Source organism: Gopherus flavomarginatus, chromosome 3 (genome assembly GCF_025201925.1).
Source record: "Gopherus flavomarginatus isolate rGopFla2 chromosome 3, rGopFla2.mat.asm, whole genome shotgun sequence".
NCBI lineage: Eukaryota > Metazoa > Chordata > Testudines > Testudinidae > Gopherus > Gopherus flavomarginatus.
The window spans coordinates 41273931-41286409 of record NC_066619.1 but is presented as its reverse complement, the minus strand read 5'-3'; positions in this window follow the sequence as shown (position 1 = coordinate 41286409).

Genomic DNA, 12479 nt, shown 5'->3' with positions numbered 1-12479 from the left:
GCTCAAGCTTTACGAATGCAAATACTTGTGAAAAGCAAATTTTAAGATTAAATTCCTCAATATTTGCTGAAAGCAAATTCTGACGACTTGTATATTTGATTGTGACATTTTAAATTCATACTGTGTTGGTTAATTACACAAGTCTTCTGGACAAACTATCGAAAAAACACCACATTATTTATATATAGTTGAACCTCAATTTGAGAAAACCAATCTTACACATGACCAGTTATACGAAGAACAAGTGAACATCTCTTCAGATGCTGATGCCTTCAGTGTATTAAAAATTGCTTTGCAGTGGTTTGAAGGATAAGAAAGCAGTGCACAGCGCCATACTGCAACATATGCATCATACCTACTGTAATCTTGAGATGTTCAATTTTATGAACTTTGATTTTTTGAACTCCTCAATTCCCAATTAGTTAATAAAATAGAGTTTATACTGTAATTAACACATGCAGGACATACTGTGTATTGCAATTCTGTATTACAATACACTGCCATCGTATAGTATAATTTAATATGAAATTTAAAAGTGCCTCTGTATTACTTCCCAAAGTCACATGGTAAAATTGTGCTCCCTGTGTGCATGACAAAAATCAACTCTCACAATTGAAACTGTGAACAGTATGGCTGAGCTAAAAACCAAGATTTACTCTGACAAGAAATTTGCAAGTAATTTAACCAATGATTTTTCTATCTGTTATTTGCTCATCTGTAGTAAAGCTATACATTAAGTGAAAAAGAAAAGCCACCAAAGCATAAACTCACGTTATTCATAAATATGTGGTAAGGGATAGCTATGAATTGTGTGAATGGACTGAATTTGTACCACATCATCAGAGCACAAAGATCCTATGTTGGTATCCCATGCACTGCTCGAAGCTGGGGACTGACTGGCTAAGTGGCAGTTCTGCAGAAAAGGACTTGGGGATTACAGTGGATGAGAAGCTGGATATGAGTCAGCAGTGTGCCCTTGTTGCCAAGAAGGCTAATGTCATATTGGGCTGCATTAGTAGAAGTATTGGCAGTAGACTGAGGGAAGTGATTATTCCCCTCTATTTGGCAGCGGTGAGGCCACATCTGGAGTATTGCGTCCAATTTTGGGCCCTCCAGTACAGAAAAGATGTGGACAAACTGGAGACAGTGCAGCAGAGGGCAACAAAAATTATTAGGGGGTTAGGGCACATGACTTATGAGGAGAGACTGAGAGAACTGGGTTTATTTAGTTTGCAGACGAGAAGGGAGGGGGATTTGATAGCAGCCTTCAACTACCTGAAAGGGGGTTCCAAAGAGCATGGAGCTCAGCTCTTAGTGGTGGCAGACGACAGAACAAGGAGCAATGGTCTCAAGTTGCAGTGGGGGAAGTCTAGGTTGGATATTAGGAAACGCTATTTCACTAGCAGGGTGATGAAGCACTGGAATGGCTTACCTAGGGAGGTGGTGGAACCTCCATCCTTAGAAGTTTTTAAGACAAGGCTTGACAAAGCCCTGGCTGGGATGATATAGTGAGGGTTGGTCCTGCTTTGAGCAGGGTGTTGGACTAGATGACCTCCTGAGGTCTCTTCCAACCCTAATCTTCTATAGCCTCCAGACAGTAATACAGCTCAGCAAACCCTGTTCATGTATTCTTTGTTGGAGCTAAGATGCCATAATGGCAGACACTAGATAGTAGGAGAAAAATCCCTACAAGTACAATGGAGAGAATTAAAATAAGATATTTTGTTCCATCTGCTCCATGGACTCCATTTTTTATCCTAAGGGAAAAGAATTCTTTCTTGCCAGCCAGGCAACCTTGGAAAACTCAACTGCCTCTCTCAGCTATGGAAGACAGAAAAGAAACTTTACAGATGGCTTACATAAAGTCATATTTTCTCAGTAGACAAGCTAAGAAGAGAGTCATCAGGCTACACAAAATATTTTTTTCTAGAGTTCAGGACAGCCTGACCCAGTCAGATGCTTCAGTTAATCAAAACATGTATTTTATTCAGTGAGATAAGTTAAATATGAAGGAAACAGAACTTTATTTAGGGAGCTCCAAATGGTAATATTTCTCACCAATGTCAATGGCATTATGAGGACTTTTATATTTTATAGATATTATAAAAACATAATTGCAATTCATGCAACAGATAACATATAATCTAAAGAAAGTTTCAGGGCCATGTTTAAAAAAACGGAAGGCCTGAAGTGCTTGGCCAAAATACAGACATAAAAGCAGACCCACAACAATTCATTCCATTGCTATGACTGAGCACAAAAATTGAGAAATTGTGCCAGCAAACATGGGTGCAATTTTATGGCATAACCTCCATCTTAAACATTTATTCATAAAGTGCAATGAAAGACTGGGAACAAGTCATTTTGTCTATGCATCACGAGTCTAATCCTTCAAGATGCTGAGCGCCCTTAAATCCCACTGACATCAACAGAACTGTGGCCACTCAGCATATTAGGATACAGTCCAAATATCAGAGTCAAATTTCCAGTAGGGCCTTAGAGGAACTTCCACTTGTTTACAGGCCCAGGTGACATGCTGGCACCAGTTTTGTGCATTATTACTTGACACACAAATGACAGGATTTGTTTACACATGCAAACATAGTTTGTGCTCAATTTACATGTGCAGATAGGTTCTGTGCATGACAATGATTTTATATTTACAGTACTAGTGGCTGCATGCACAAATTTTCACATCACAAGTTATGTATTTGTATTTTCAAAGGCTACAAGAATCATACAGAGGCTATGGAGAGAACATATACCCTTGTTTCTGCGTGGGCTGTACTGACCATCTATTACACTTCTAATAGGAAGATACAGTAATAGTTTTTGCCAGGTGGGACACTTACACATAAAATTCCAAGTTTTTTCCTACTGTTGTCAGTGAATTGTCAGTTTGAGATGACATGTAGCGTGTTGGTGATACATTAAAAAAAAACCTAAGTTCCGAAACACAAAGCTGTATGAGCCGCAGGAGAGTTTGCTTTCTTGCTTGATTGGGATCAGTTCTTGAGGCAGAGATGCTCAGCAGGAAGCAGACATTGGTGTTAGCCTGAGATTCCTGAAAGGAGCGATTGGTCTATATGCTGTTTGACCATTTCTGTTCCAGGACTGATGTATTTGCATGAATAAAGCAAATGACACTTAGAGTATACTCAGACTCCTCATCACCAATTTCTCCTTCATTACAAAGGGCCCAGAATTCTGGTAGCCCTCAACAGAAAGGCAACAATACATTTTGGGTAGCAATGGCCAAAAAGCAGGCATCTATTCAGTTATTCCTCAATAAAATGGATTTATTTTAATCTGAGTGAAATTGTGTGGGGGGGAGCGGGGGGCGAGGGGAGTGGGGAGTTAGTTGTCTTTAAGAAAATCTTTTTAAAGACAAAAAGGCTGTTTCTGTTTCTGAAGGTTAAACTGTGACATGGAGCCACAGCCCTGAATGAAAATGGTGACAAGTAACTTCATCTGGGGGAATGCTGGGAGGATCTGTGCTAATCCCTCCCCAACTCCTATCTATTGTTCTGAGCGATCCCTGGCTCTGTGGAGGTGATGGGCACCCACAGGGTGCAATGAAGGAGCAGTCTCTCTGCTCCCAAGTGCCAACGCTGTGACTCTCAGTGGCCAGCACACAAGGTGTAGTAGGAGGGGGAATTAAGACCAATAAAAACACCTGGAGAGAAAAACATTTTCAAAAGGTGCAAGTGTTGAAACTTTTGCTGATTTTTGCCCAATTTTGTGAAATAATTTTGAGAGGCAGAATAGTCTGGAGGATAAAGAGGTGGCCTGGGTGTTATTTTCAATTTTGCCATTGACCTCTTATATGATATTGGGCAAGACCCTTCTCTTTACTGCCTCAGTTTCCCCCCTTTCTAAAATGTGAATATAGAAACTTATCTACCTCTGTAAAGTATGTTGTGGCCTAAAGATTAGAACTGTATATTATTAACAATAGTACTGTTACTAGGAAGTATATTAGAACTTACTATTTATTGTGGGAGGTGGTGCTGCTCTGTAGTACCCCATTCAGGGTCACACATGATACTGCAGGCACTCCTCACCTTAGCCTGCAAGGTCTGGCCACCTGTTTGAGGCAGGGTAGCTTGTGCAGTGGGCTTGGCAGTCTTTAAACAATCAACCAAATAGCAATGTAGGAGTTGAGTGTCTGAATCTTTAAACAGAAAGGGTGTGAATGCAGGTGGTTGGTTGCAACAATAAGGGTAAGGCCCTGGCCCCTCCTCCTCTGTCCCAGTCAGACCCAGCTCTGCTCCTGAGCAAAAGCAGGCAAGCCTTCTTAACTGGCCTGCTGGGTCTTGATGGGTCAGCATGTCTTCCTGACCAACCTAGGCCTCTGGAGAACTGTCCTGTTGGTTGTCCGGTCTAAGTGGATTTTCTTTGGGCATTGAATGCCAGGGCACTGATGCCTCCAGCTGAGGGCAGGGAAGGCCTGATAGTCTTCCTTCTTTATCCTCTGTACTTCTTTCCAAAGTTTTTAAAATGGAGGCTAAATACCCAGCTCACAAAATTACAATATATATTAGTCTTACAATAAACTACTGTCCATCACATTTGTATATATTGCAAAGAATAGACCCCTCAAAAAAAAATCAAAATCAGAAGCGTTCGTTCTGTGGTTGCTATTAAATTCAGACAAAGGAGAATATCACAGTAAAACTAATTACTTCAAGGCATTTGTAAATATTTTTATGATTACCTTTGTACCTAGCTAGATGTGATATTTTATTTTATTTCTGTTTAATGCAGACTAATAAAAATCTTATAAACAGACCCTGAACTATAGACATGCAAAATCTAGAAATAATGTGAAGACATACAGAGACTCCTTAACATTTTCCTTTTTCAGGTTGCATTGCCAAGAATAATATAATTTTATCAATGTTATTTTTGTTAGCATTCTCCATGATGATCACCTCTAACCAACTGATCACAGGTTTTAACCTGAGAGTCACATGCTTCATAGCTTATTGCAAGCACCAGGGATTCCTTGCATCCCTCCATTTCCCCCACCACAAGCTCCTTGTATGCCCCACTCTCATCCCATCCCTCCCTATTCCAGGGACTCCCTGCAAGTTCCCCCACCCCCTCCATCTTGCCTGGGGCTCTGTGTTCTCCTATCTTGCATTTGCTCCCCACCTCCATGGCATGGTCTCTGTGGTCCCCCCCTATTCTCTTCTCCACATCCCCCCCCTCTGGATCCCTGACTCCTCTCCACTCCTCCCACAACTGGTTCCCCACCTAGCCCTCCTTTTTCCCTCCACCCAGGACCATCCTTTCACTTCATCATCAGTCCCTGCTCACACACATACACCCCACCCAGTTCCCCCACTTTAGGTCCCTGCTTCACTCTCCACCACCAGCCTCCATTCCTCTCTGGGTCTCTGCTTCGGCCACTAATACTGCCCCATCTGGTTCCTGCTATGTCTATGCCCCCACCCCCTGGGTGTCCACTTCTCCCCCTATAAACCCTCCCTGTCAGGCTATTTCTGTTGGAGTCCAGGCAACAGCCAATGTCCCCTCACAGCAAGTAGGTAGTATCAGAGAGGTTCCTCTGCCTGCAGCACCCGGCAGTCTGGGAACCCTGACTTTCCTATGAATCAGGCTTTTACAGATTTGAGGTTTTCAGAAATCCTTTGATAAGGTCCCTCACCAAAGGCTCTTAAGCAAAGTAAGTTGTCATGGGATAACAAAGTAAATTTCTCATGGATCAGTAACTGGTTAAAAGATAGGAAACAAAGGTTAGGAATAAATGGTCAATTTTCAAAATGGAGAGAGGTAAATAGTGGTGTCCCTTAGGGGTCTCCACTGGGACCACTCTTATTAAACATATATGATCTGGAAAAGGGGATAAACAGTGAGGTGGCAAAATTTTCAGACGATACAAAATTACTCACGATTGTTAAGTTCCAGGCAGACTGCGAAGAGCTACAAAAGGATCTCTCAAAACGGATGACTGGGCAACAAAATGGTAGATGAAATTATAGACTCATAGGTCAGAAGGGACCAATCTGATCATCTAGTCTGACCTCCTGCACAAGGCAGGCCACAGAACCCCACCCATCCAATTTTATAACAACTCCTATCCCAGGACCGAGTTATTGAAATCCTCAAAAATGGTTTGAAGACCTCAAGCTGCAGAGACACCACCAGCAAGAGACCCGTGCCCCACGCTGCAGGGGAAGGCGAAAAACCTCCAGGGCACCTGCCAATCCGCCCTGGAGGAAAATTCCTTCCCGACCCCAAATATGGCGATCAGCTAAACCCTGAGCATGTGGGCAAGAGTCACCAGCTAGCACCCAAGAAGGAATTCTCCGCAGCAACTCAGTACCCATCGCATGCAACATCTCCCCGCAGACCATTGAGCAGACCTGTCTGGTGGTAATTCAAGATCAATTGCCCAAATTAACGATCCTATCATAACATCCCCTCCATATACTTATCAAGCTTTGTCTTAAAGCCAGGAAAGTCTTTTGCCCCTACTACTTCCCTCGGAAGGCTATTCCAGAACTTCACTCCCCTAATGGTCAGAAACCTTCGTCTAATTTCAAGTCTAAACTTCCTAATATCCAGTTTATACCCATTCGTCCTCGTGGCTACATTAGTACTAAACTTAAATAATTCCTCTCCCTCCCTAACGTTAACCCCCTTGATATATTTATATAGGGCGAGCATATCCCCCCTCAGCCTTCTTTTGGCCAGGCTAAACAAGCCAAGCTCTTTGAGTCTCCTTTCATAAGGCAGTTTTTCCATTCCTCGGATCATCCTCGTAGCCCGTCTCTGAACCTGTTCCAGTTTGTATTCATCCTTCTTGAACATGGGACACCAGAACTGCACACAGTATTCCAGATGGGGTCTCACCAACGCCGTATACAACGGTACTAACACATCCTTATCCTTGCAGGAAATACCCCGCCTGATGCATCCCAAAATCGCATTTGCTTTTTTAACAGCCGTATCACATTGGCGACTCATAGTCATCCTGCTATCAACCAGTACCCCAAGGTCCTTCTCTTCCTCCGTCGCTTCCAACTGATGCGCCCCCAACGTATATCCAAAATTCTTATTATTAATTCCTAAATGCATGACCTTGCACTTTTCACTATTGTATTTCATCCTATTTCTATTACTCCAGTTTACAAGGTAGTTCAGATCTTCCTGAATAGTATCCCTGTCCTTCTCCGTGTTAGCAATACCCCCCAGCTTCGTGTCATCCGCAAACTTTATTAGCACATTCCCGCTCTTTGTGCCAAGGTCAGTAATAAAAAGGTTAAATAAGATCGGTCCCAAAACCGATCCTTGAGGGACTCCACTGGTGACCTCCTTCCAGTCCGACAGTTCACCTTTCAATACGACCCTCTGGAGTCTCCCCTTTAACCAGTTCCTTATCCACCTTACAACTTTCATATTCACTCCCAGCTTTTCCAATTTAACTAACAGCTCCGTGTGCGGAACCGTGTCGAACGCCTTACTGAAATCTAGGTAAATTATATCTACCGCATTTCCTTTATCTAAGTAATCCGTCACCTTCTCAAAGAAGGAGATCAGATTGGTTTGGCACGATCTACCTTTAGTAAATCCGTGTTGCAATTCGTCACAATTACCATTGACCTCTATGTCCTTAACTACTTTCTCCCTTAAAATTTTTTCCAAGACCTTACATACTACAGACGTCAAGCTAACAGGCCTATAATTACCCGGATCACTCTTATTCCCTTTCTTAAAAATAGGAACTACATTAGCAATCCTCCAGTCATACGGCACAACCCCCGAGTTTATCGATTGCTTAAAAATTCTCGCTAACGGGCTCGCAATTTCACGCGCCAGTTCCTTTAATATCCTCGGGTGGAGATTGTCCGGGCCCTCCGACTTCGTCCCATCGAGCTGTTCAAGTACGGCCTCTACCTCAGTTGCAGTAATATCCACTTCCATATCCACATTTCCGTTTATCATCCCTCCATCATCACAAGGTTCCTCACTAGTCTTATTAAAAACCGAGGCAAAGTACTTGTTTAGATGTTGGGCCATGCCTAGGTTATCCTTAACCTCCATTCCATCCTCAGTGTATAGCGGCCCCACTTCTTCTTTCTTTGTTTTCTTCTTATTTATGTGGCTGTAGAACCTTTTACTATTGGTTTTGATTCCCTTTGCAAGTTCCAGTTCAATGTGGCTTTTAGCCTTCCTCACTTTATCCCTACATGTTCTGACCTCAGCAAGGTAGCTTTCTTTACTGATCCTGCCTTCCTTCCACTCCCTGTAAGCTTTCTGCTTTTGTCTAATCTCCTCTGAGTTGCTTGCTCATCCAGTTTGGCCTACAACTCCTGCCCATGGTTCTTTTCCCCTTTCTCGGGATGCAGGCTTCCGACAGTCTCCGCAGCTGTGACTTAAAGTAATTCCAGGCCTCCTCCACATTTAAATCCACTAATTCCTCCGTCCAGTCCACTTCCCTAACTAATTTCCTTAACTCTTTAAAATTAGCCCTTGAGAAGTCAAAAACCCTAATCGCAGATCTACATTTGTTTATCCTTCCATCTAGTTTGAACTGAATCAGCTCATGATCACTCGAACCAAGGTTGTCCCCTACCACCATTTCTTCTACGAGGTCCTCACTGCTCACCAACACCAAGTCTAAAATGGCATCCCCTCTCATAGGTGCTTCAACTACTTGATGAAGAAATCCATCCGCTATCACATCCAGAAAAATCTGACCCCTGTTATTCGTGCAAGTACTCGTCCTCCAGTCTATATCTGGGAAGTTGAAGTCCCCCATAATCACACATTTCCCCTTTGTGTTTACTTCATTAAAGACATTAAAGAGGTCTCTATCCATATCCCAATCCGATCCCGGCGGTCTGTAGCACACCCCAAGCACTATCTCAGGGGAAGCTCTAGTTGCTTTTTTACCCAGCGTGATTTTTGCCCAGACGGACTCTGTCTTATCCATTCCATCGCATCTTATTTCGCTACATTTAATTTCATCATTGATGTACAAGGCTACTCCCCCACCTTTGCCTTTCTTCCTGTCTTTTCTGAACAGCACATAGCCTTCAATACCCGTGCTCCAGTCATGAGTACTATTCCATCAGGTTTCGGTAATCCCTATAATATCTGGCTTCACTTCCTGCACGAGTAACTCCAGTTCCTCCATCTTGTTACCTAGGCTCCTCGCATTAGTGTACAAACCTTTTAATTTTCGGCGTTTGGCGTCAGTGACATTCTTTCCCCCGTCGTGCACAAACTTTCTACCACCAGCATCACCCGTTACTCTGGTTTCTACTCCACTATTCCTCCTTGGATCAAATCTTGGGGCTGCAAGGGTATCCCCGCTCACTTTGTTTACTTCCCTCTCCAGGTTATGTTCTGGCGTGGAGATCTCCCGAACATTTCCCAACCATCTCCCCCAACTTTCTAGTTTAAAGCCCTCTTGATGAGGTCGGCGAGCCTCCATCCTAGAATTCTATTTCCCTCCTTGCTGAGATGAAGTCCATCGTGAGCAAACAGTCGTCTATCCGTAAATGCGTCCCAGTGACCGTACATCCCAAAGCCCTCCTTATAACACCACTCCCTGAGCCATCTGTTGATCGCCATAATCTTGTCACTCCTTCGTCGCCCCGCTCTAGGAACCGGCAGAATCCCACTGAAGATCACCTGAGCCTCAATGTCTTTAAGCCTCTTCCCCAGTCTGACATAGTCCTCCTTGATACAGTCCAGTGAGTAACTAGCCGTGTCATTCGTTCCCACATGAAGGATAATCAACGGATTTTTTCCCGCTCCCGCTAAGATCGTATTCAGGCTCAAGTCCACATCCTGTATCTTAGCCCCCGGCAGACAGCATACTCTTCTGTTCTCCCGATCAGGTCTAGTTACAGGCCTGTCTACTCTTCTCAGTAGAGAGTCTCCAATCACGTAGACTTGCCTTTTCCTGGTGACAATGCGATTCTCTGGTCTATCCCCCACAGCAGCTGGCTGTGATTCCTCCCGATTTGTATTTGCCCTCACAATCCTCCTAGGGCTCGTACTTGATGTTGCCTAAATGTAAAGTAATGCACATTGGAAAACATAATCCCAACTATACATATAAAATGATGGGGTCTAAATTAGCTGTTACCCACTCAAGAAAGAGATCTTGGAGTCACGGTGGATAGTTCTCTGAAAACATCCACTCAATGTGCAGCAGCAGTCAAAAAAAGGGAACAGAATGTTGGGAATCATTAAGAAAGGGATAGATATGATATTTTCTATCTTATTGCCTCTGTAAATCCATGGAACAGCCACATCTTGAATACTGCATGCAGATGTGGTCGCCCTGTCTCAAAAAGGATATATTGGAATTGGAAAAAGTTCAGAAAAGGGCAACAAAAATGATTAGAGGAATGGAACAGCTTCCATGTGAGCAGGACTGGATTAACCTTTTGTGGGCCCAGTGCCAAACATATCTGTGGGCTCCCATGGGGGCAATGGAGCATGATGCAGGGAGGTCAGTCCCCAGAGTAAGGGGCTAGCCAGAGGCAATGGGGCATGGCATGGCAGGGGTGGCCCTGCTCCGCCCAATGTGAGGGCACTATTTACAAACCAGCAGTTGCCAGACACACAGTGACCCGCCCGGCCCTGTGCTGCCAGCATGCCCCTTCCACTCAGGGGTGGGCCTATGCTGTGCCACACAGCCCCCCCACCCAACACTCCAGACTCCCTATTGCCAGAGCCCCCCGAGACCCACTATGTCCAGCGCCCCCTCAAACCCACTCACAAATGCACAGCACCCTGCACAACACCACCCCTACCCATTGTCCCCCTGCCCACAGCTCCACCACAACTGCCCAGCACTCCCCACAGAACCCCCACTCCCTAGTGCCCCAACACACACAGATCTTACCCACCCTTTCACAACCCAGCACCCCCTGCCATACTCCCAAACCCACTCCCCCAAGCTCTGCCTCCCAGCTGCACTCATCAGCCCTGCTGTGAGGTGACTGTCTGCCAAGCTGAGCCAGCAGCGCAGCCAGAGCCAGTCCCAGGGTAGGGAATTGCTCTGGCCCCTTGGGAGTGGCGCGATCAGCCCGGCCGGGCTCCCTCAAGACGTACCTGTCTGGAGGAACCCAGCCAAGCTCCCCCCACTGTCTCCCCCTCCACCTGGCTGAGACTGGCGAAGATTCTGCACCAGTCCCAGGCAGCTCAGCTCCAAGGAGACAGGTGGGGCCCCACAGGTGGTAAGAAGCAGAGACTGCCCAAGCCAGAGGTGCACTGGTATCTGGCCAGGGGGCTGAGAGGAGCAGAGGGGTGGGGATAGGGGGTGGAGAGGAGCCCTCAGGCAGCTGGTGGGCAGGCCAAGAGGAGCAAGTGGTGGGTGGGGGGAGCCAGCAGGGTCTCAAGGCTCAGTGCAAGCAGAGCAGGCTGGGGCCCCTTCTGAGCATGGGCCCAGCTCCATGGAGCCACTGTAAGCCCAGCACGGTATATGAGAAGAGATTAATAAGACTGGGATTTTTCAGCTTGGAAAAGAGATGACTAAGAGGGCATAGCTCAGTGGTTTGAGCATTGGCCTGCAAAACCCAGAGTTATGAGTTCAATCCTTGAGGGGGCCACTTAGGGATCTGGGGCAAGAATTGGTCCTGCTAGTGAAGGCAGGGGACTGGACTCGATGACCTTTCAAGGTCCCTTCCAGTTCTAGGAGATTAGTATATCTCCAATTATTATTATTATATGACAGAGGTCTATAAATCAGGACTGGTGTGGAGAAAATAAGGAAGTGTTATTTACTCCTTCTCATAACACAAGAACTAAGGATCACCAAATGAAATTAAAAAGCAGTAGGTTTAAAACAAACAAAAAAGAAGTACAGTGAAACCCCGCTATAACGCGCCCCGTTATAACACAAAATTGCATATAACGTGATCATAGGTTGGCTCCCCTTTAAGGCAGATACAACTTAGATAATGCTTTCACAGTACTGTACAGTACCAGTGGTCCCCAACACCATTGCAGGGGAGAGAAGCTGCAGCCCTGCACCTGCCAGGGACAGAGAACTCCAACGCTCCGGGCACTGGTGCTCTCTGTCCCCAGCAGGCACAGGCGGCAGCTTCTCTCCAGCTTCTCCAGGGCTGTGGGCGCCGGTGCTCTCTGTCCCCGGCAAGTGTGGGGCCGGCTTCTCTCTGGCTTCAAGAGGAGCCACGGCTCCCCGCCTGCCAGGGACAGAGAACTCCGGGGCGGCGGGAACTGGTGCTCTCTGTCCCCAGCATGTGAGGGGCCGCGGCTCCTCTTGAAGCCAGAAAGAAGCCGAGGCCCCGCACCTGCCGGGGACAGAGAACACCGAAGCCCGCAGCCCCGGAGTTCTCTGTCCCCGGCAGACAAGGAGCCGCGGCTCCTCTTGAAGCCAGAGAGAAGCTGTGGCCCCGTGTCTGCCGGGGACAGAGAGCATCGGTGCCCACAGCCCCAGAGTTTCTGTCCCCGGCAGGCAAGGGGCCACG